This window comes from Phodopus roborovskii, unplaced genomic scaffold (genome assembly GCF_943737965.1).
Source record: "Phodopus roborovskii unplaced genomic scaffold, PHOROB, whole genome shotgun sequence".
In the NCBI taxonomy this organism is placed as follows: Eukaryota; Metazoa; Chordata; class Mammalia; order Rodentia; family Cricetidae; genus Phodopus; species Phodopus roborovskii.
The window spans coordinates 82,315-107,099 of record NW_026125877.1 but is presented as its reverse complement, the minus strand read 5'-3'; the positions used below and the strand labels follow the sequence as shown (position 1 = coordinate 107,099).

Genomic DNA, 24,785 nt, shown 5'->3' with positions numbered 1-24,785 from the left:
GATAGAAAGAGAGAACCAACTCCTGAGCACTGTCCTCTGATATTTGACTCTGTACATATGACTTGCCATACGTGAGAAAACACCTGGTCAGGCATGATGAGTAATAGCACTCACTTAGCTGAGGCAAAGAGATTTTAATTTCATGACCAGTCTATGGTACAGACTGAGATCCTGTCTCAAAAAAATACGATAAAATGAGAAAGAGAGAGAGAGTAAAAGAAATGAAGGAGGAAAGAAAGGAAGAGACAATAGAGTGGGGGGAAAACTTTTGTAATAATTTTCAAAGTCATATCCTATTATTTAAAAATATAAACTTAAAGGTTCAATAGCATTCCATTTATAGAGGTAACAACACATTTAAGCATTTTCCAGTTGTGGAACCTAATTTCTTTAAAGTTTGACACTTTATTATTAAATAATTATAAACTTCTAGTGGAAGAGTTGGATCAATTTATAATCATTATCACACTATATTTGCTCATTTATTATTATTATTATTATTATTATTATTATTATTATTATTATTGAGGCAGGGTTTCTCTGTGTAGCCTTGGCTGTCCTAAAACTCACTCTATAGACCAGGCTGGCCTCAAACTAAGATCTGCCTGCCTCTGCCTCCTGAGTGCTTGAAGTAAAGGTGGGTACCACCACCTATTGGCTATTCGTCATTTTATGTTCTTGCTGTTTGATTGTTGCATTCTGATCTCTTATAATACAAAATATAATTGCTTCTCTCTCAAATAATTACAGGTTTTAAATTCCTAATAATTAAATTAATTAAATTTTTGAAAATTTGTTCATTTCCTTCTTCAGCATCATGAATGAAATGTTATCTTTGATATCACCCTGTGGAGTTCAAACTTTTAACACATTAGCATTCCATTTTATATTGTTATAACTGAATAGCACCCAGTGAGTAATATATAAAGCACAGGCATGTGTTCAGCTCATCAATCTGAAGGCTGAACAGTCTGAGAGTATGATGCCTGTATAGGCTACTTTTCCCATTGCTACGACTAATACTTGACAAGGGCAACTTAAGGAAAGAAGATTTTGGCTCACAGCTTTAGGGTACAATGCTTCCTGGCAAAGAAGTAATGTCACAATGCTGCTGTTTTCCCTACTACCACCAAAACTCTCATATCTGTTTGCACACACCCACACACACAGTTGCATGTTCACAATTTATTTATACACATGTATGTTGAGGCCAAGAAGTCAACATTGTGTCTTACTCGATTGCGCTCTACCTTATTATAAAAAAAGTAAAAAACATTTATTTTTATTTTATGTCAAGGAGAGTTTTGTCCACATGTATATCTGTATGTACAAGCCTGGTGCCCATGAAGGCCATAGAGGGTGTTGGATCTCCTGGATCAGGAGTTACTGATAGTTGTTAGCTGTCATTTAGGTGCTGGGAATTGAACCCATATTGTTTGCAAGACCTTTAAGTACTCTTTAACCACTGAGTCATATCTCTAGCCCTTTTGAGACTGAACTCACCAATTCTGCCAGACTGACTGGCCAGCAAGCCCCAAGGACTTACTGTCTCTGACTCCTTAGTGCTGGGATGGAAGGCATAATCAGTTTTTTTCTGTGGGTGTTGGGAATCAAAAATCAGGTCTTTACATGTATAGGGCAAGCCTTTTACAAACTGAAAGTCTCCCAACCCTTCGTTGCTCTGTTAGTTCAGTCCAGAACCCTAGTCCTTTGAATGTTACCATATTTAAGGTAAGTCCTCCCTTTTCATTTAAATATTCCTGGAAACATCGTCACTGACAGATCCAGAGGTATGTCCCTATGGTGATTCTGAATCTTGTCACCTTAACAATGAAGCTTGCACATCAGAGTCCCAGTATCTGCTCTGCTTTATCCGTGTTGTAACACAACAATGGAAACATAGGAGCTCTGTCTAGAAAACATTTTAATCCAAAGCCACTCCATCTATATGTTCCATGAATTCATTAATCCAGAGCCATCATGACCCCATCATCTTTCACAGGTCCCATCTTAATTCATATTCCAACACATGAAACTTGAGGAATACCTACAAATCACAGCATGCTTTTCCTTCTTGCTCCTTTCCTTACCATATTCTACATAGCACATCTTTAAGATATAATCTGGGACTCCATATGTGATTATTTTACCATTGGTATCATGTTTCCCTAGTCATGAGTTCCTTTTCTCTTTTACATTATTTGTCCATTATTGTCCAACAGCATTATTTTTGCCCTTCATTGTTTTGCTTATTGATTTACTATTGATACTTATTTTATAACACAATTTCATACTTGTGTTCTTTCTTCTGATCCCATGCTGCAGCTCATCAACAAGTAGTTGAAGAACAGAAAATGAAAGACTCGATATCTGAAACTGTCTTTCCTCTCAATGGGCAGTCATTTCCTTTGCTCAAAATCTGTAGATTTTTTTCTATTGTTTTCAGATATTTAATTCTATGATGGAGAATGTTTTTGACTGATTTTATTAATTCTTAGGTACCCTGGCCACTTCAAGTATCGCAGAAATATATGTGATGTTCCATAATCTCACACTATCAGAAATTGTCTTACAAATTTCATTATTGCACACACTTCAACTGTTGTGTCTGTGGTGTTCTATGCCCCTCAGTTCTGATAGAGTAAAGGCTTAAGCTCTATGGCCATGCCTTCTCTCTGTTCTTATGATGTCCACCCCTTGATCATTTTTTCTGTGAGCTTAATTTATCATTATGACTGTGCTGTACTTTTTGCTCCACTGGGCTTTACATCCAACAATCATATTTTTTCATCTTTAAGAAGCATGTTTTTATTTGCACTGTTGATCATCATTGCTTGATGATATCTGATAAACACAATTCCTTTCTGCTTCTTCTCTTTCTCACAGCAAGTCTATTCTACAGGAAGACATTTGTTCTAACACTGAAGTTTTATTGTATGTGTGTTGATCTACAGTGTCTTATCATACGTTCAAATAATACTTCTCATTGCCCATCATGATGGATAGACTTTCCCCTGTCTTATCTATTGCACATACAAGTAAAGTTAGAGGAAGTTAAAATAATTATTTGTGCTTTTTAAAAACCTATTTATTTTGTTTGTGTAGCAGGCAGAGGACAACTTTTGAGAGTTCATTCTCCCCTTCTACCATGTGTGTCACAGGAATCAAACTCAGATCATCAGGCTTGGTGGAGAGCACCTTCCTTCAGCTGCTAAAATATCTTACGGGGCCTGGTGTGAATTTTTAGATGCACTGTTCTTAGCAACAAGAGTGACTTTCAAGACATCTCCGTCATCATCCTCCAGTAATATCTTTATTACCTACCCTCTTAAATAGAACCATTACTATAGAACCATTATCACCAGCAGTCTGTGGAGGGCCTACTCCTTGCCAGAAGTAAAGGCAGTGATGAGCCAGATAAAGTCTTCCTCTGTCCTCAGTGGCTTAGAAGTCTGGGGGTAGCATAGCTATAAATAGTATAGGGACAATTGCCTTAAGAGGAGGAACTATCATACCAAAGGTGAAGAAGACCCCACCTCTGTATTTGAAGTATGGGGGGATGTGTAAAACATTCTGTAAAACCTAATAGACGTTAATCTGTAGTCACCCTGGGCTCCAGCTTTGCCTGGTGTCATGCGGAACTAATGGGTAAAAGCTCCCTCAATGGTAAGGAGACAGATACCAGGAGAAAATGGCAGTAACTTATTACTCAAAAAGTAAGTCATACAGATTAGAGAGCAGAGAGGGAAGCCTCTGGAGAAGCCAAATGTGTGCAGAAAATGGACAGGGGGAGACAGAAATGAAGGTGTTAAGACCTCTGAACCAGGGAACAATGGCCGTAGAGGGAAAGAAGTCCTTGGAGATCAAGGGGGTGTGTGTAAATTTTATCTCAAGTGTAAAGAGCAAGGAAAGAGGATTTGACCAGGTAAGAGACTGAGGGCTAAAATAAGCAGAGTGCCCCAGTCTCTGACACAGCCTGTGAAATACTTATAAACTGAGAGCCAGAAGACCAGTGGGGAGATATAATGGTGCATGGTACAATGCAGGTAGAGATACATTGGCAGGTTTCAGGGGTCTAAGGAATAAAAGCCAGTCACTTCCTCCCAGCCATCCTTCAACTCAGTGTTCCACCCACCTGAGCTAGCACAGACACACAGCCAACAACAACAACAACAACAAAATGCTCATTTATGCTGTAGTTATCTGTTGTGCATGGCAAGAGATTGAAAATGGCAACATTGAAGGTGACAATGCCTGTTACAGGCAGAGGGATGACAAAACACAACTAATGATTAGGTAAGAATTATTGATTCATGTACAACGTCCACACAATAAAATGGGATTCAAATTCTCCAAGTCTAATGCAGTGGCCAAGGAAGCCTGTATCAAAGCATTTGGGAGGCTGAGGCAGGAAGATTGCGAGCTTTTGCCATACAATGAGACAGTGTTTTAAAACTAAACCAAAATCAAACAAAATGTATCCCCTCCAAATTACTTTACTGCTTCAAAGGTAAAAGTTAAGATGTAGCAGACAAATCTAGCAGACACCACCTAAATAAGCCACATGAGAAAAGTCTGAATTGCCAAGAAGGGGCAAATGGACATCTTGTACCTCTGGAGGAGAACATCAGGTCACTTTAGTGTTTCTGCCAGAACCGCAAATGAGGGACATTCCACAAAATAACTTGCTGGTATAAAGTATGGGGGGGTGGAGGGGGAGATAAAACCCTTGAGGAAACATTAAGACCAGATCTGAAGATCTGACTATATTCTGGAACCTATCCTGAGAAACTAGTAAAATTTCAATAGCACTGTATAGCAAATGTCCTGGGTTTTGTTTATTTGTGGGTTTGGGGTTTTTTGTTTGTTTGTGTTGCTTTGTCTTTTGTTTTTGTTTCTTTCAGAGAATCTTGCTATTATGGAACCCAAGTGGAGATACTGAAATGAGGGGAAAGTAGTGATTTACAGCAACAATAATCACCTCATACAGCTCCGTGGGGTACCTAACAAGCTTGACTGCTTCATCTGTCTCCATTCATGTGGCTATAGGTCCTACACACCCAGTACTTGAGCTAGTGGCTCACAATTCTCCAGCATGTAGCTCCTCCCCCTGGGGACCCTGGAGGACCCCAATCATGATGTTCCCTGGCCATACTCCATGAGGATGAAAAGCTGCAAGCCTCTGGAATACACATGCCATTCCTTTTTCTTTTCTTCTTTCTTTCTTTCTTTGTTTCTTTCTTTCTTTCTTTCTTTCAATATTGTAATGGAAAAGGCTCTTTCCAAGGCCAGCCCAGACCCATAGGGTAGGGGAGAGAACTCTCCTTTTGGTTCAAGGATCACTGAAGAATAGTGACCATATTTAATTCACCAAGTATGCTCCTTGCTGGCCCTTCCCCCTCTGATGTCTCCTTATACATTAGAATATTTTTTAAATCGAATAGTCATGGAAGTAGTTCATTTGCAAGAGGGTTTGGTAGAAGACGTCTTTTCAAACTAATTGCAAAATATCTTTATATTAATATGCAGCACATTTCTCTTATCTCCTTGTATAAATGTACACTTTCTTAATGAATTTGGTTTTATGAATCTTTTGATGAGGCTATTTACCACTTACAGATACTGTTCTGCTCATGGTTTGGAAACTTGTTCCCTACTCCATAACATTTAGGGGAAGGATATGTCAAAATTCATTCAATTATGAGGGTTTTGGCCTCGAGGGTAGATTGTTTTAATTACAGAAGTGACTTTGTTTTTAAAATGGAGTTCATGCCTCACTCTTGCCCTTTGTTTTGCTTGTCTTCAGTATGAAAGGACTCAGTCAAAAGTCAGCAGTGTGCTCTGCATGATGCGTCCTCCAGTGCCAGGACTTTATCACAGACCCCATCTCATGTATTCAGAGACACAACATGGTGTACTAAGATATGTTACTTATGGAATGTCCGTTGGCTTTGAGATTCCACTATAAATGCCTCATGTCACACTTTCTCAGGAATATGATATATATATATAATTTCTTTCTCCAAGTCTGCAAATGTTCTTTTTGTCCTGTTAAGTTTTATTCAAGGGGAAAATGTAATGTAGTTAAATTTATCAACATTTTCTTCCACAGGTGGTGTTTTTCCATTGCATCTAAAACATCTTTGCCTAATCTGAAGTTTTAAAGGTTTTTCCCTATTGCTTCTTTAAGTTTTCAGCTCTAGATAGTAAATGGCGGTCTATGGTGTATTCTCATAGTTTTATACACAACTTGTATGAATTATATTTAATTTATCCATACGTACATTTTCGATTGTGTTAGTGTCTTTGTCAAAAGGACTACTGAGCTTATCCTCCTGAACTGTGTAACTGTGTGTTGGGACAGTGATATGCAAGTGTTCGCTGGGCAGTGCTAAAAATGTTCCCATTCCCCCTTGACACCAGGCCTCAGTTTCCACCTGACCTCAAACAGTAGTCAAGTAAGTAGGCCCTGTCACAGAGACAAGCTGACCATGGGACTCACTAGGCCTACTTTGGTTACTGTTTGACATTTTGTGTAAAAGAGAAAAGAGAGAGACAGAGACAAAGACAGAGAGACAGAGACAGAGACAGAGACATAGAGAAAGAGATTATTTTATAAACTCTGATGCTTGGTCTAGTATTCCAATAGACAGACAGAGGGACAGAAGGGAGAAAAGAAGGATGGATAGATGGATGAATAAATGAATCAAAAAGTGGTCAGTGAGATAGGTGGGCTGATATATGGTGAGAGGAATTGTAGAAGGATGGGTGTGTGAAAGGAGGAAGGAGGGGGTAGAAGGGTGGCCAGAAGAGGCTGGTTGGGGAAAGGAGGGTGACGGAAGCACAGTTGCAGAGACATGAATCTCATCTCTCCTCACTGACCTGATGCTCAGGTCTGGCCTCCCACAGGGAGTTTCCTGGTCCCTTGGTCATGCTCATTGTAGAGGGGATGCTGCTCTTGTACCTGGAGCTGGCTGTGGGGCAGCGCATGCAGCAAGGTGCCCCCTACCTCAGTGGTGTCAGTATGTGGGACCCTTCTCAGTTCCTCTGACAGAGATTTTGTGGGTTTCTGAGCATCACTGGTATGCATGGGCTGGACCTGTGACTGGATGAACCAACTCCCAAAGAGGGCTACCATGGAGCTCGGGCAGAGAGGGCCCTGGATTCTGACCCTCACATGGTACCCCATCCCACCCCCAATGAACTTCCACCTTAGGGCATCTCCACTCTGGACCTCAGCTTGATATTCTCTGACTGGCTGGACATAGCATTCATTTCGTCCCAGCTACCTACCCTCTGGGGATGTACACAAATGCGACCCCCTGCTTAATATGTGCCTGGTGCTGAACATGGCATGCACGAGTGTGAGGTCATTTCATCTTCACCACACCACTTAGGGGCGTTGGGGCATCATAGTGATACCTGGATGCACAAGCCAAGCATCTATGTGAACATACCAGGTGTGGCCTACTGCACCCTTCCAGAGTGACCTTCAGTCACTGTCCCCTGGCACCTCCATGATGTGATTCTCCTATTTTGTAAAAGACCAGGATCTAGAGCCATCAGAGTTCATACATGTTCTGTGTACTTTTCATGTCCAAGAAAGGGAAGCAGACAGGAAGCCTGAGCCATTGTTTAGGAATGAGGAAGGGTCCACCTGATGTGACCTCCTGCATCTTTGGAAGAAATATGTCCGGGGTATTAGAACTCATCATCTTCAAACTGCCTCCTAATGATGAAGAGCTATGAAGGCCATCAGAGTGTGCTGAGGCAGCAATGTATGCTGTATATTGGAAAACAGGGGAGGCTGCCTGGCCCCTTGGGCACTGACATGCACTTACTGGCCTGAGTTCCCAGTGGAGTGGGAGGAGTTGCTCTGTAATGCTATTGATACCTGTATAGTCTGCCACATGCAAAGTCAACAACTTACAACTCTTCTGGTTATGTGTGGGATGACAAAGGTTGACAACACTCCCAAGTAAACTCACTTTAGAGCAACCTAATGGCAAACTCTCACTTCTCACAGTGATACCCACTGTGGGACCTCATAGATCAGACCAGGCTGGGGGTAAGTGTTGTCTGTCTGTCACACTCCTGCCACATGGATGGGGCTGGCTCCAGGAACTCGACCTCCAAAAGGAGCAAGTTCACATCAGGTATGTAGTTGGCCCTTCTCCATAGCTCTGCTGGGTAGTTTTGGGAAAGCTCTGAGCTTTAGTTTGCTCTTTGGAAGGAGGATAATGCTTTTGTGTGAACTAACTGCACACAAAATACTGAGCCCAGGACCTGACGCTTAGATGTCAAAAAACCAATACTGATCTACCATCTCAGATGATCAGAGTTGAGGGGTAGTAATTCCCAAGACGATGTCATAGGTGTGGTATCAGGTCTAATGAAAGCCTAAAGGAAGAGTGTTCTTGTTTGGGGATGTCACCATAGTTGTGTCATTCAAGTCCCACTGGTTAAATTACACACATCTGATCTTCAGCATGGCCCTCTGCTTTGCTCACAGGTGTTGCTAGTGTGGTGGTCTCCTCCTTCCTCTCAATGTACTACAATGTCATCAATGCCTGGGACTTCTGGTATCTCTTCCACTCCTTCCATGTAAGCCAACCTCTGGCCAGAGCAAAAGCAAAAAGGGTAGAAAATGCAGGGCCACTCTCCAAGTGGGGAGCTGGTAGAGGATGAGATCGCCAGCCTGTGGGAACCCTCTCAGTGAGGGGGGAGCGTGATGGGAGCCACAAGCCAAGCAGGGATGACAGAATCTGGATCCACTACTTGTCACAATGTAAGCCAAACTATGCACTGTGTGTGTGTGCATGCGCATGCGTGTGTGTTTGCATGTGCGTACACACATGTGCACACTCATTTCTGAGGAGCAGGTCCACAGCACACATTGGAATATCTACAGGAATATTTTCAATGACAAGCATTTTAAACAGTGCATTATCTAAATTCTTGTTACTGATATTCTGGAAGGGTCTAGGCTTTGTGGAAAATAAATAAATGCCACAATTCCACACTGAGCGCTGGAATGTTCCTCTCCACCAGTCATATTCTATCCCACCCCACCCCTGTAGTGAGATAATCCTTCTCTAGCACTGACCACGCCCATTGGGGGGTGGAGCGAGGTGGGCGGAGGTGACCTGAGTAAGGAGGTCGGGGGGGGCCAAAAAGGCTCTCTCTTTCTGGCTTGACTCGGCACAGGGGCGGGTCCCCCTTCTCCCCCTCCTCCCCCCCTGGTTTTTTTTCCTTTTCCCCTGAATAAACACCTTTTCGGCCTATTCCGTTTATCCTGATCCTTATTTACCACCAATACACCCCCATCTTCATCCTTTTTACTCTCAGAGACTGTAATCCCACTGCCTCCATATCAGCCTCTTTCCAGATGGAAAAAAGAAGAGAAGGACCCAGGAATTACCACTCTAATATCCATGCATTCCATACTTCACAAAAATCCCCCCCCCCTTACCTCTGCAGTAAATCCTCTCCCAAGGTCATAGGATAATGACACAGCAGACCTTCACTTGGACGTCTATGGGCCATGCAGATCCCCGGAACATATAAATCTACACTGGCATGGCCATATACACGACATAAGAGCTTTTGTTCAATCCCACGAGCTACAAGTGACTCTACAGGACTCTACTTTATGGGAGGGTGTCGGTCCTTCTTAGCGGGTACCTTTAGCCAAGCAAATGTAAGGACCCTATCTTTACCTTCTGATGCAGATTAAGGGAGAAGAAAACTGAAAATCTCTCAGTTGTTCCATGCCCTAGAGCTTCTTCATGTAGCATGTTCGTTGGCAGGAATATTAAAAAACAAAAAATAAAAACAAAAACAAACAAACAAACAAACAAAAAAAAAAAAACTGAAGTCAAGCTCATCTCAAGCAAAGGACCCCAGAGGTATCCTCAGATTTGCAGCCAAATATGTGAAACAGTGTGAATTAGAGTGGCCTCAGCAGAGGGCCCAGAGAATGTCGGCTAGGCAACTGAGCTTAGAGGGCTTCTGTTTCTTAGCTGGGACCTGCTGCTTGTTCCATCAGATACCACAGTGTCTCCCTCCTGTGGCCTGTCCATCCAAATGGGCTCACTGTTCAAGATTCTAACTCAAGTACGTTCACAGCTTTTTAAAAATTGTTTTTAAAGTTTATCTTATTTATTTTATGTATATGGGTGTTTCACCTGAATGTCTATGTACAACATGCATGCCTGGTGCCTGCAGAGGCCAGGAGAGCTTGTCAAATTCCCTGGGACTAGAGTTACAGAAGGGGAGCCATCCTATGGTTACTGGGACTCTAACCTGGGGAAAAACAGCCAGTACCCTTAACTAGTGAGCCATCTCTCCAGCCCTACAACTGGTTTTGAACAGGGTAGCTACAAGGATCTGGAAAGACTAGGCCAGGAAGCCTCTGATCCACTATACTCTGTTGTTTCGCGCAAGCCAGGCTAGCCCATATTTTCAGGACAAGGTGTGAAGCCTCCTGTCAAAGATGCTTCCTATCATCCCACCAAGCCCTTGGCCTTTCCCTTGACTCTCTGTTGATTCTCACTTCATTCCAAAGGATCCCCTGCTGTGGTCTGTCTGCCCACTGAATGGTAACCATACAGGCTACGAGGAGGAGTATGAAAAGGCTTCGTCAATGCAGTATTTCTAGTGCAGGAAAACACTCAACATCTCACCATCCATCCAGGAGAATGGAGGAGTGCAGTGGGAGCCAGCACTGTGCCTCATCCTGGCCTGGCTGATGGTGTATCTGTGCATCCTGAGGGACACTGAGTCAACCAGCAAGGTGTGCTAGGGAGTGTGATGGGACTGAATCTGGTCCATGCTAGGAGCTGTCTCTTGCTGTCCAGAGTAGAGGATCAGTGGGTCAGAAGGCATGGATGGTGTTATTGGCATGTCCCTGTACTAGCTGACAGTGGAGGGTGTCAGAAGTGATTAAAGTTGTAGCACTGAATCTGAAATGACAGGCCCCAGCCAGTTCTCACACTCACCTGTACCAGGTCATTTCATGGAGATATTCAAACACCCTGCTATTCAGTCCTTCCACCTCAAATACCAGAGCTATTATTCTGTGGAGGGAACCTCAACATCAGACTAGCCAGCCTCTGGGGACTTTATTGTATAGTTGGATTTGGGGTCCCATTTCAAAGTGCTTTCAGGAAATCAATACTACCCAGAACTGTTGGGTTCTCCCTTGGTTTTTTGTTTTGTTTTGTTTTGTTTTGTTCTGTTGTGTGGTATGGGGTTTTAGTTCTTGTTTTGGCTTTTATTTTTAAAGTGTCTCCTTATGTACTTCAGGTGGGCATGAAACTGGCTGAACAGCTCAATTTGGCCTCAAACTCACAGTGATCCTCCTGACTTAGCCTTCTGAGTGTTGGGATTTTATGCAACAGATATGCCAAAATACCCAGCAAAGGCCTTTTATTTGCCTAAGCTCGTTCTTTCTGTTGAAATTCCCAGGTTTCCATTCATCCTAGGGCTGGAGTATCTGTTGTATTTCCATCACCCATACCTGTTTCAAGCTGGGGTGAATGCTCCATACTCAGCTATTCAGCAAAGCAAATCCATAGTTGATCACGGTGTCTTATTCTTGTAACAGCCCCTCAGAGTAGATACATGAGGTCACTCCCAAAAAAACTTAGATAGGCAAAATATTCTTCGCAAAATCACAGCCAGGGACTGCACACTCATGACATAGACCAGATTTACTCCAAGCTCTTCCCATCCTATTGGTGAAATGCAGCATGAATGTTCTCTTCACATCTTTTGTGACTTAATCATTTACAATTTGTCTTCTTCTGAGAATCCCATGAGACCCCTAGATCTCACTCTTCTGATCACCTGCCTGCCTTCTCCAGTACTGACATGTTTGTTTGCTTTTGTTCTTTCATGAGGCATCAAGCTTAGAACAACCTATGTCATTGAGATATTGCATGACAACACCAATGTTGTGCCTGGCGTGACATTTCACATTGTTTTCTAAGTCCCCATAGTGGCCAGCCCCACATAGTCGTCTTAGCCCCACAGCACTTTGCCTCACAGCTGAGCAGAAGAATCAGGGTGTTCTTTCTCAGCTGAGCTCAGACCTTGCAGCATCTGCTCTGTCCCAACCTAGACCAAGCATGATACAAAAGATCTAAGGGCAATGTCTGTACCCTTGAATATTAAAGCAGTCCTTTCCTCTCCAGGCCTCTTATAGTTGTGAAAATAAGTAGAGTCTGGACATTATTCTCCTCTGAAGTTTTACTTACTGGTCAGTGTTATTTCTCCTGATAGGTTAAGCTAAAGCTAGATCACATGTCCAGCCATCCTTCCCACAAGAAAAAGAAGGAAGCCACTTTGTGAGGACTCTAGAAAGCCCATAAGAAACACGGACCACTGGCGGGGTAGGGGGGGAAGTCCAGAGCTTTCCCCAAATGTCTTCTAAGTGCCCAGTGTTATGGACCGGGATCAGACCTCCACCATGCCCCTGAATTTCTTTCACATCACTGGCAAAAAGACTCTTATCCATTTGCATCTCAACTGGTTTGACATATTAGATATTTGGGTAAATTCACTAACCCCCTAAATGTGTAAGAAGCCATGGTAAACATATATCCCACTTTCTCAGTGTCCTTCTGACAGTCTTAGAAGTTCATGAAGTATGGTGCCATGCCAAGGAAGAAATGGAAGACTGAGATTAATTCAAGCATATCAAGATATGGGTCACTAGCTGGGTTTCTCAGAGGTGGATCCAACCTAAAAGAAGATTGATAAAACAAAACCAACCTTGTGAAAAGTTTTGTTTCGTTTTGTTTTTGCCTATGAATCTGGCAAAATCCCTTACAGTTTTATGCCCATGATACATTGTTTTTAAATTTTATTTATTAACATAATATCCGTGCATGCTTATGAAGGGCCTGATGCTTTGATACAAGTATGAAACACATAGCAGCTAGACCAATGCCACTAACATTTCCTTCTCCTCATACATGAATTATATATACATTTTTTTACTCTTCTAGTTATTTTTATGTATCATGGATTCTTGTAGATTAGAGTTACCTACAGTGCTGGGCGAAGAAGCAATGATTTCTGCTTCTAATTCCTGTATTTTGGTGACTCTTGTCTAACCTCTGTCTTCCCTCGCTGCCTTTCCCATCTTCTTGGAGGTTCATTTACCACTTTCTACAAATGAGTGCAAAAAATGCATTATTTGTCTATGATTTGTTTTATTTACCATGATGCCTGAACTTGTCTATACCTTTACATGTGACAAGATTTCATTCTTTTTATGGCTAAGTAGTATTCCTTTGTGGATACATACCATGTGATTTCTATATGTTCACTTTCCATGGATGGTTTTATATCCTAGATTTTTTTAAAGGAATATCACAGTAAAAATGAGAGTGCTGCTATATCCTTGACACATGGCTTTTAAGATCCCTTTGCAATAATATCTAATTGTGGTTTTTATTTGTATTCCCTTGAAGATTAATGATGCTGACTTTTTGTTCATATATTTGCTGGCTATTTGTGTCTTAACTTTTTAGATGTATTTATTTTATTTGACACATATGAGTATTTTGCTTGCATGTGTATGTGTATGCCACATGTATGTCTGACGCTCACAGGGATAAGAAGAGGGCTATGACAGTGGTTATGAGTTGCCACGTGGGTGCTGGAAACTGAACCCAGGTCCTCTGCAGGAACAGCAGGCGCTCTTAACCACTGAGCCAGCCCTGAAGTCCCCTCATGTCTTTTTAAATAAATGTCTATGTAGCCCATTTCTTTGCCCATTTTTTAAGGTGGACTCTTTGCTCTCCAGTTGTTTGAGCTCTGAATAAAAAGAATTAAGGGAATGAGAGGTATTGGCAATAAAACTGTGAAAATATTAATGAAAGATGTCAAGATGACTCCAGGAAAGGAAAGATACTCTATGGAGCAGAAGATGTCCTAGTTAATTTTCTGTTCCTGTGAAGAGACACTATGTTCTATGTACTCTGTACTCTGTACTATGTACTCTGTACTATGCTTATCAAAAAGAAGAATTTAATTTAGACTTTGCTTACAGTTTCTTTGAGTCTATGATTGTGGCAGGAAGTGTGGCAGCAGGCAGGCAGGAAGAATGCCTGCTTATATCTAATCCACAGGCAAGAGGCAGAGGGAGGGGAAGGGTGAATGGAGAAGGAGGAGGAGGTAGGAGATGGGAGAAGAAAGAGAGAGATTGGGTTCAACCTGGGCTCCCTCAGTGGCATACACACTCCCTTCAACAAGGCCACTTCTCCTAACCTTCTAAAATAGTTCTACCCACTGAGAACCAAGGGCTCAAGTATATGAGCCTGTGGGGGCCATTCTCATTCAAACCATCACAGAGTTGGTATTATTATTATTATTATTATTATTATTATTATTAAAGTGTACATACTACCCAAGACAGTTTACAGATTCAGTTCAATCCTTACCAATAATAATATTCATAGAATCAGAAAAAAAATCTTAAAATCTACATGACACTATTGAATAAAAGAACGAAAATGAAGTCGTATTAATACCTGATTTTAAGTCTGTCTACAATGTGTCTGGTATTGGCTTGAGAAAAGACAAGGAGACAAGTAGAACATAGTAGAGTACCTGGAAAACCACATATTTCTGTCAAAGACACCAAGAGAATACATTGGAAAGCCATCAAATCAATTGCTGATGCTAGATCCACATCTCACATGCTGTACAAATGTCCAAATTATGAAAAGTCTAAGGCGAAACACTTGAAGACTTAGATTTTTGTGTACCTATGTTTTGGGATAAGACCCGAAAACTTGCAACAAAGTAAAAACCAGTAGGATTACATCAAAGAAAGAACTTTCTGTGCAATAAAAAAATAGTCAATATCATGAAGAAAATATTTAGGAACTCACACACACATTCACAGAGTAAGGGGGAGACTTAAATAAATAATATTGTTTTGTTAGCAGTTTTACTAAGTAATGACAATTTTAAAATAGTAAATACATAAAAACCAAATTTAATTATGGCATTTTAATACATAAGTATCATTGCTCCTTATTCCTATTCACCCTCTCTCTATCCTCCCTCTTTACCCCTTCTTTCTGGTATAATTTAGAGGGAAAATACATGTTTGAGGTGTAAGGATAGAGGAATTACTATAAAAGTGCAAAAAGAATAGTCATAAAAAGCTGCTCAAGTACGATGATTGTGGTTGATACATTGTTTATGAACTAATAAAGCAATGAAGATCAGAGAAGCAAAGCATCTAGGCTACCAGAGAGCTCGGTCCTGTACCAGGGCTGGAGAGATATTATCCATACCAAGCTGGAGACTAATTGCCAAGACTAAATCCTTAATGCCCTGCTCCTATCTTATATATTAGTGCTGGGGTTTAAAGCTGTGAGCTCTATTTCTCTTTTAGACTGATTCACTTCTCATGTAGCCCTGGATGGCCTTGTAAATCTAACATTAAGTATTTTTGGTTTTTATGTTTTCTTACTCTCTGTTGTTGACTGTGGCCTTCTCTTGTGGCTCACCTTTTAGTTAAACTCTGTAGGGATATGGAAGAGTGTTATCTCTTGCTCCATCTTTGTTCCAGGGGATTGGGTTTTGATTTAGGAACATGCTTTATCTCATTCACCTAACTCTGTCAGATAATTTCCTTTGTGAATATCTTTGCATATCTTCTGTTACATTGCTATTGTAAATAGTGTCTTTCTCCTTATTTCTACCATTGTTTATGTTGGTGGCAGAAGAAACAAACATTTTTTTTTTTTTTATGTTAGTCTTGTACCTTGAAATCTTGATGCATTTCATAATGAATTCTCACAACTACAGATTGCTTCTGTTTACTCTATAAACTATCCTATAACCTGCGGATATGATTTAGCACATTTCTTTTCAGTGTCTGTATTTCAACCCTTTTTTATTGTGGTTTCACTATTATTACTGATTTTATTGGAGTCTCAGGCACAATTGTTTTCCTGTACTTTGAACACAGTGAAATTCCAAGTGTTAGGTGAACACTCTGACTAGTTCTTAGATTTACTATAAAGGCTTTTTTAGACTGCTTTTAGAGAATACTTTCAAGGCCAGGATAAAGGTTCCATGGCCTTTGCTTAATTGTTATGTTAGGGAGTAGTTGGTTTGTTTTTTTTTTGTGTTGTTTGTTTGTTTTGTTTTGTTTTGTTTTGTTTTGTTTTCTGGGGTTTACCATTGTCCACGGAGAGATACAACACTTTCCTCCTTTTGCTTGTTGTTCTAGTTAGAGTAATAATTGCTATGACAAAAGGCCATGACCCAAAGCAAGTTGGGGAGGAAAGGGTTTATTTGGCTTACACCTCCATCAGGAATTCAACATAGATTCCTGTAGATAAGAACTGATGTAGAGGCCACGGAGGGTTGCTGCATACTGGCTTGCTCATGGCATGATCAGCTTACGTTCTTTAAGAACTCAGCACCACCAGGCCAATGATGGCACCAACCACAATGGGCTGCTCCCCTCCCCATCACTAATTAAGAAAATGCCCTGCAACTTATGGAAGCATCTTCTCAGTTGTGGTCCCCTCCTTTCAGATAACTCTAGTTTGTGTTAAGTTGACATAAAACTAACCAGCACCATTGTAAAGCTCTGAGGCCTGCCTACAGGATCTATAACCTGACCCTCCATTCCTGCACAACACAGACACGAAGACGCTGACACCCAGGCTTCGAGATCTAGATCCCACTTGGGCATCTATGGCTCCTGTTCTAAGCTTTGGCATCCATTCAGTTCCCTTCTTTTGGTTCTGACACTTAGTTTTTCCTCGCTTTTTTTTTGAGATTGGCTTTATGTCCAAGATGTTATAATTACTGATTTTATTTTATTTTATAGTTTTAGAATTATTTCTTTCCCCTGCTCCTGCCATTCTCTCTCTCTCTCTCTCTCTCTCTCTCTCTCTCTCTCTCTCTCTCTTTATCTCTCTCTCTCTCTCTTATTTCCTTTCCTTTCTACTATATATTCTCTACTGTTTGAAATTTGGACTTTCATATCTCCTTCCAGGTGTGTGCCAGACCTGGTTCCCCTCTTCCATTTTAAACATTATCGTCATGCAGTTCAGGCCCTTTGAGCCTATAACTTTCTAAATACTGCAAACTTAGGATGCACAAGGCCCTGAGATCAGTCTCTGGCTCCAGGGATGGACACACACACACACACACACACACACACACACAATTTTATTTGTAAATACTCCTTCTTGCATTCCAGCTATCTTTGGGAGAGAGGAACTGGCTTTAAAATACCTTCCTGTGGGGCTAAAGAGATGGTTCAGCAGTTAGAAAAGCTTGGTGTTCTTCCAGAAGACCGGAGTTTAGTTCCCAACACTCACATCAAGTACTTCAAAGTCAACTCCAGAGAATCTGATGTTTCCTTCTGGCCTTGTGGGTACCTGCACAGACATGGTACAAAAACATGTACATATACATATACATGTACATATACATATAACTAAATAAATCTTCTTTTAAAATATTGTTCTATAAGGCAAGTTTGTTTATCTGGGGGGTGGAGAAGGATGTCTGCTCAAGACAGTGTTTCTCTGTGTAACAGCCCTGGCTGTCCTAAAATTTGTTTTGTAGACCAGGCTAGCCTTGAACTCACATAGATCTTACCGTCTCTGCCTCCTGAGTTCTGGGATTAAAGGTTTGAGCCATCATGCCTGGAAAGGGCAAGTTCTAAGGATTGTAAATTTTGTTAGATTTTGCTTCCATATAAACATATGTTTTTGGCCCCATTTGTTTTCTTTCTTTCATTCTGTATTTCTTATTTTTTATTTGTCTGCTTGTTTACTTGCTTGCTTCTTTTTGAGGCAGGCTTTTTCTGTGTAGCCTACACTCTCCTGGAACTTCCTCTGTAGACCAGGCTGGCCTCAAACAGAGATCTACCTGCCTCTGCTTCCTGATTCCTGGTATTAAAGGCATATTCTATCACTGCCTGTCAATGTATAACAGTCTTTTTAAACATTGTTTTATGTGTATTTTGTCTACATGAACCATGTGCATTCCCAGTGCCCATAGAAGTCAGAAAATGCTGTCAGATCTCTGGAATCAGAGTTAGTCACTCTGTAAGCCACTGTGGGTACTGGGAATTGAACCCAGGTCATTTGGCAGAGCAGACAATGAATGCTCTTTTCTCCTTGAAAATCTTCATTTAGATTTATGTTAATCTTTTCCCTCCTATTCCACAGGTCTTATAACTTTTTGATTGCATATTACACTATCCATGTCATCATTTCTTTGGGTTTATCTTCTATGTTGTTAAAAGGTAATCTGAGGTAGTTTAATGAGAATGTCCCCATAAACTCACATGTTTAAATACTTGTTCCCTAGCTGGTAGAACTGTTTAGGAAGGATTAAGAGGTGTGGCCTTGTTGGAAGAGGTGTGTCTGTCTGCCTGCCTTCCTGCCTGGCTGCTGCCTGCCTGCCTACCTGCTGCCTGCATGCCTGCCTGCCTGCCTGCCTGCTGCCTGCTGCTATGCTTTCCTCATGATGATCATGGATTCTAACCTTCTGCAGCCCCAAATTAAACACTTTCTTTTTAATAAGAGGAAGACAAATGTTGGTACTAAGGGGTGGGGCATTGCTGTGACAGGAAGCTAGCCATGCTGCTTTTGGAAGGAATATGGAAAACCTGGGGAAATTGGATTAGGAAAGCTGTTGACTACTATAAGCAGGGCTGAATGGACATCATAGTAAGAGCTTGGAGACAACAGTGCTAAGATCATTGAGGGTTATGGATGCTTAGCTCAAGAAACTTCAGAGGGCAACAAAATTAGTGACAGTGTTAGAAACCATTCTTGTGGTGCTTGGGGAAAAAATGAGGATGCTTTCTGCCTGAGGGCAAATTGAAATAGTTGGACTAATTTTATAGGCAGAGGATATTTCAAAACAGCCTAATATTAACTCTGTTGCATGGTTATTAGTAATCACATTCATGCAGAGCTACCATAAAAAATAATAAGCAGGGCAAAAAGAACCACAAAATGTATAGTTTGAGGAGGGGAAAAAGCACCAAGAAATTTGATGTCTGTACTGAAAGAGATAAGGAGAGGCCTAGTGTGAAATGGAATAAAGGGAGTGTTGTCTTTTGGTGAAGACCCCACCATCTAACCCGGAAACTTGCATAAAGGAAATGCCTTTTGTATTTCTATAAAGCTGCAATGGGGGAAAATGTTATGCAAGTATAATTCAAGAAGGGGAACAGGCTCCAACCAAAATGGCTGACCTTGGCTTCATTAGCCAGGTCATTCTGGCTTTAGATCCCTGAATGATACTGGAGTAAAGGAGTTGTGGAATCTTCCTCCGCAGTTAAGAAAATCCTCTGAAGCGAGGTGTTTGGCATGGGAATCCCTTCAAGGAAACCAGAGAAGCTATATGTGAATTTATGAAAATGAAGCCTGGATTGCATTGGAGACCTCAAGATCTTGGAGATGTCAAAATCATAGACTTACCAAGAAGCTTGGGACCAAATCAAGAGAGAAAGACACATGTTGTAGCCAGCAGAACATGAAGGGAAGAGCCATCTAAGCCCATTGGCAGCAGATTAGAGCTATAGGATTTGGAGTTTGCCCTCCTGAATTTCCATTTACCTATTAGAAACAGATTAGAGATACAGGATATGAAGATTGCCCCGCTGGATTTCTGTCATGCCTTGCTCCAGTATTTTCTAACTATATTACCATTCCTCCCTTTTGAAATGGTAATGTATATTCTATGCTGTTTTACATTGAAGTTTATAATTTACTTTTTGATTTTACAAGGAGTTATAATTGAAAGTTGCCTTGGGTCTCAGAAGAAACTTAAAATAGTGTTCACACCATGAAAGACTGTGGGGACTGTTAGAGTTGGACGAAAGTCATTTCGCATTATGATATGGCCACAAGCCTATAGCAGACAAGGTGTGGGGTGTGGTGGTTTGAATGAGAATGCCCCCCATATGTGCATATGTTTGAATACTTGCCCCCCATTTGGTACAGTTCTTTGGGAAGGATTAAGAAGTGTGGCCTCATTGGAGGAGTTCTGATGCTGGCAGTGGGCCTGAGGTTTCAGAAGCCCAGGCCATTCCCAAATAGCTCCCTCTGGTTCCTGTTTGCAGAAAGGGATATAAGCGCTCATGGGCCAACACCATGCCTGCCTGCCAGCTGCCATGTCCTCACCATGATAGCCATGGACTCTAACCCTCTGTAACCATGCACCCCAAATTAAACACTTTATTTTCTGTGGCCTTGGTCATGGCATTTTGTCACAACAGAAAAGTAAGACAGAATCACTTTCATAGATTTTAATTGGCTTGATTCTGTAGTTAGAAAACATACTGGGCAAAATGAAATGCAACATGTTCTACCCTCATGTTCAGGATATCAAAAGAAAAGAACATTAAATATAGAAAGTGGAAATGAGGGGGCTGGAGAGATGGCTCAGTGGTTCAGAAAACTATCTGCTTTTCCAGAGGACATGGGTTCAATTTTCAGCACCCTGTAACTCAAGCTCTAAAGGACCTCTCTCTCTCTCTCTCTCTCTCTCTCTCTCTCTCTCTCTCTCGCTTGCTCGCTCTCTCTCTCACACACACACACACAAACACCACATGCATGCGAGCAAAACACCAATTCATATAAAATAAAATTTTAAAAAGAAAATAGAAAAGAAGTATGCAGAGTGCTCATTGGGTAAAACTTATATTTGCTTTCTTTGAACCTTGTTTTAAGCAGTTGGCTACCTGGCTCTTAGAGGCTGGCTGATGTGATTAGGTTAAGGTTCACAGTGTACAAAGACATCTTTAGGTCAAACTACATTCTATTGAACAGAATTACACTGAGAAATAACTCCCTGTCCACTAATTCTCTCTTCAACCATGTCTAATTCAATATTAACATTACAGTGACATTTTAAACCAATAATTATGTTAATCATTGAAAACACTATTTTTTTTAAGTCATTGATTCCAATTGTCTACAATGTGGTGCTATCTGTGGTAGTCATGGGCAGGAAAGTGAGTTCAGAGTACCCCAGTAGGGTGTATTTTAACACTGACATTGTTTAGAATGGATGGCTCCTGCTAATAATAGTGAAATAATTGTTGTGTGATATCTAATATTCACTTAAAATGTTCAGTGTCATGTTATCCTCATCTGCTCCTGAAGCCTACCATTCCCCCTGTGCTTATACCATTTAGCTTATTTCATTTTTGTATCAGTCAATACAAAATTGTGTTGCTATAACCAAATACCTAACATGGTCATGAGTGAGGCACTTATTTTATTTCTGGATTGAAAGGCACAATCTAACATGGTGGAGAAGGATTGTACAATTCATGACAATAGACTCATGAGCCTAAGATTTTAACTATTGATGGACAAGGAAGCAAAGAACAGACAGGAAATGACAGCGGGCTATAAAATCTCAAGACACTTACCCAATGATCTACTTTCTCCAGTGAGAGCCCAGCTCTGAAAGTTATATGTGGTGATATATTACTTATGACTTATCAAAGCTTGCCTGAGGATTCAGAAAGCAAAGCCAGCCACAAGCTATAGAGGTCAGGCAATGGTGATACATACCTTTAATCCCAGAAACCATACTAGCTAGCCAGGCAGTGGTGGCACATGCCTTTGGGTGGATTTCTGTGAGTTCGAGACCTCCCAGGGATACACTAGAGTGAATCAGTCTAAAAGATTTAACAGAGCTCATGCCTTTAATCCCTGCTCTAGAGAGGCATATGAAAGACAGGAATCCAGTGTCTCAGGCAGCATTGTGAGATTTAATCTCTAGCCACCCCGAGGATAGGCAGCAGTCTGAGGTTTGCTGGAGTCCTTGTGGAGACAGGATCGCCCCCTTTTAGACTGAGGTAGATGTAAGACCTAGTGGCTCAGCTGCTTTGCTTCTCTGACCTCAGCTTGAAGCTTGAACCCCAATATCTGTCTCTGGGTTTTTATTTTTGGTGATACAGTTACACATCTCTAAGAGTGCAGCAAGACAGGGAGGGTAGACATTCCACATCCGAACTATGGTGTTTCATTCTTGTCCCCTCTGACTCACATGTATATCTGGTGTCTTTTAATCATCAGCAGGCTGTTCAGGGCACGGGAATGGCCTTCATCGTCTACACTGAGGCCATTAAAACATGGAAGTGTCCCAGCTCTGGTCAGTTCTCTACATCTTCATGCTGCTGATGATGGGTTTTGGGAGCATGCTTGGAAACACAGCGGCCATCCTCACCCCTCTGACGGACAGCAAGGTCATCTCCAGCTACCTGCCCAAGGAGGCCATTTCAGATCAGGACACCAGGCAGTGGAGGCGGGGCATGGGAGATTGGCGAAAGGCAAGACAATCAGTGGAAGGGTCTAATTAGGGGCCATGTGCTTCTAAGAGAACTCCAGAAAGGCTGCAGGGGTGTAGCTGTGCTCCTGCTAGGGTAATACTCAGTTCCCCTTGGGTAAGTTGTTCTAGGTGCTGTATGCACATGTAATGTGCACCACAGAGACCCATTTTTAATTTCAACATCTTGCCACCCAGCCAGGATCATGAGAACCCTCCTGTGCCTCTGATGGCTCTATGTCCAGGATAGATAATGTCACATCTGATCACATGTCCTAGCTATCATGTGGGAAGTGTCCTCTTCCCCGCTCCTCGAAGCCTGATAGCACTTGTTTTTTTTTTTTTTTTTTTTTTTTTTTTTTTTCTGAAATTGGGTCTCTGTGGTCCACAGTACAAATGCATGTAGCTCCCAATCCAGCACTTAATCCTCTCCTGAGGGAGCCTCCCAGTGGCTGATATTGTATGGTATGGCAGTGGGAAGGGCTACTATGAAATCAGAGGCACCATGGAAAGCCTTAGGAAGTCAGAAGAAAACCTGGAAAGAGTCAAATATTGACTCTGCCATGTTGTGCAGTTATCTGACAACACTAAGCCCTGGCACCCCCAGTATATAAGGGATCTCTGACTACTACCTTGGAGGCTTAATCTGCTCTGGTACATGACCAGAGCCTGGCAAGTGAGAGCATCTATGTAAATTGTAGTTTCTTCCCAAACCAATCCTTATCTAGGGCCCCACACCACATTTAAGTCCACTTCTCACAGTCTCAGGGGCTATCTTTAGCATTCCCAGACTTTCAGCCATTATGATAGAATATATACACAATGAGAAGGCAGAGGGTGGTCTTGAGTTTAAGCCTAGCAGCTTTGTTCCTGCTCTAACTCTGCCTGCTCTCCCATGCCAAGGCCAGGCCCTTCCAAGCACATAGTGACCATCTCTAGGAGGCAGTAGAGTATACTCGGAACCATCACTGATAGACAGAGTGGGAGGGCAGAGGGAATCTCACCCTAGCCCTGTGGACTGAGAGGGCTGGCACCCCCTCCCCCACCTTCTCTGGGAACTAACCTCTGGTCCACACCTGGGACCTCTGAAGGCCAACACAGGGGAGATGATGTATCATGACCAGTTCTTCATTGGTCATCCTCAGGCAGCCTCAGCCCTTTTCCCTTTACCTCAATAGCTCCCACAGAGAGGATCAGATGGGTTGGGGTCACATTCAAACATCAAACCAGAACAGCATCTTCCCAAGGGCAGAAGGTATGCAAACTAGAGTCCCTCCCTCCAGAGCATGAATAAATCTGTCTCTCTCTGTGCTCCCAACAGATTTGAAAGTGACCTTCAGGCCATGACTTGCCGCTCCCTCAACTGGTACTGGAAGGCCATGTGGGCGTTTGTGAGTCCAGTACTCATCATCAGCCTCTATGTCTTCTACCTGAGTGACTATATCCTCACAGGGACACTGCAGTACCAAGCCTGGGATGGCATTCAGGTACCCGATGTTCCTGCAGGGCTGGGGAATAAGGCAGAGACCACACAGTCACTCAGAACACAGGGGACTATTGCTGTGCTGTGAGAAGGCTCCATGTGAGTATTTCACAGATGCTCAATTTAGCACAGCAGAAGTGGGCTGTGAGTTGTTAACCATGATGCATGGAGAGAGCAAGAGATGCCCCAAAACATCGCAGTGGGCCTTTTCCTAGAAGTACCAGTATCCTCTGGTGTGCCACACTGTACATATTTATACAGAACATTTCTACCACCACAGAAACCATTAGTCTGTGCTGAAGGTTACATAACATTTTGGGCTCTAGAACAAGGTACTAGAAAAATTGTTTCTATGGCATTCCTGGATAGGCTTCACACACATTCTCTCACATATGCTCGCAAAGGTCAGAATTACCTTTCTTCGTGGTTTCTCTGAATTGCAGGGTAGTAGACACCACAGTCTTCACTCTTTAGCCTCTTCCCCTTCATAGAAGGCTTGGGTGAACAGTTCTCTTGGACTTGATAGGAGGGACCTTCCCCTGATGCTCAATCTCTTCTCCCAGGGGCAGCTGGTGACCAAGGATTACCCCCACATGCACCAGCTGTCATCGGTTTGCTGGTGGCTTCATCTACCATGTGCATCACCCTGCTGGCCCTGGGGATTTCCATCTGGAATTGCCTCAAGAGGGGAGGTTCATCCCCAGTGGTCTAAGAATGGACCTCCCAGGGACGGAAGTCAGCCACTATCTGTTTCACAGTTGCTGCCTGCTGGTGGGGACACCTTGGCTGGAGTGCTGGTCTGGGACCTCCTGAATCTGTAAAGAGGATTAGGGAGCTTAGAAAAAGAAGACTACCTTGGGGAGGGGACCACATCCCTTAGAAGACTCCCTCCATTATTTGCCATCTGAAGACTACAACTTGTAGCCTTCTTGTTGTCAGGGGTTAAGGCCAG

At 42.1% G+C, this 24,785-nt stretch overlaps 1 pseudogene; it reads left to right on the top strand.

Moving 5' to 3' along the window:
- Positions 1-3,832: 3,832 nt before the first annotated feature.
- LOC127217882 (sodium- and chloride-dependent transporter XTRP3A-like) lies at positions 3,833-24,619 on the top strand (annotated as a pseudogene).
- Positions 24,620-24,785: the final 166 nt, after the last annotated feature.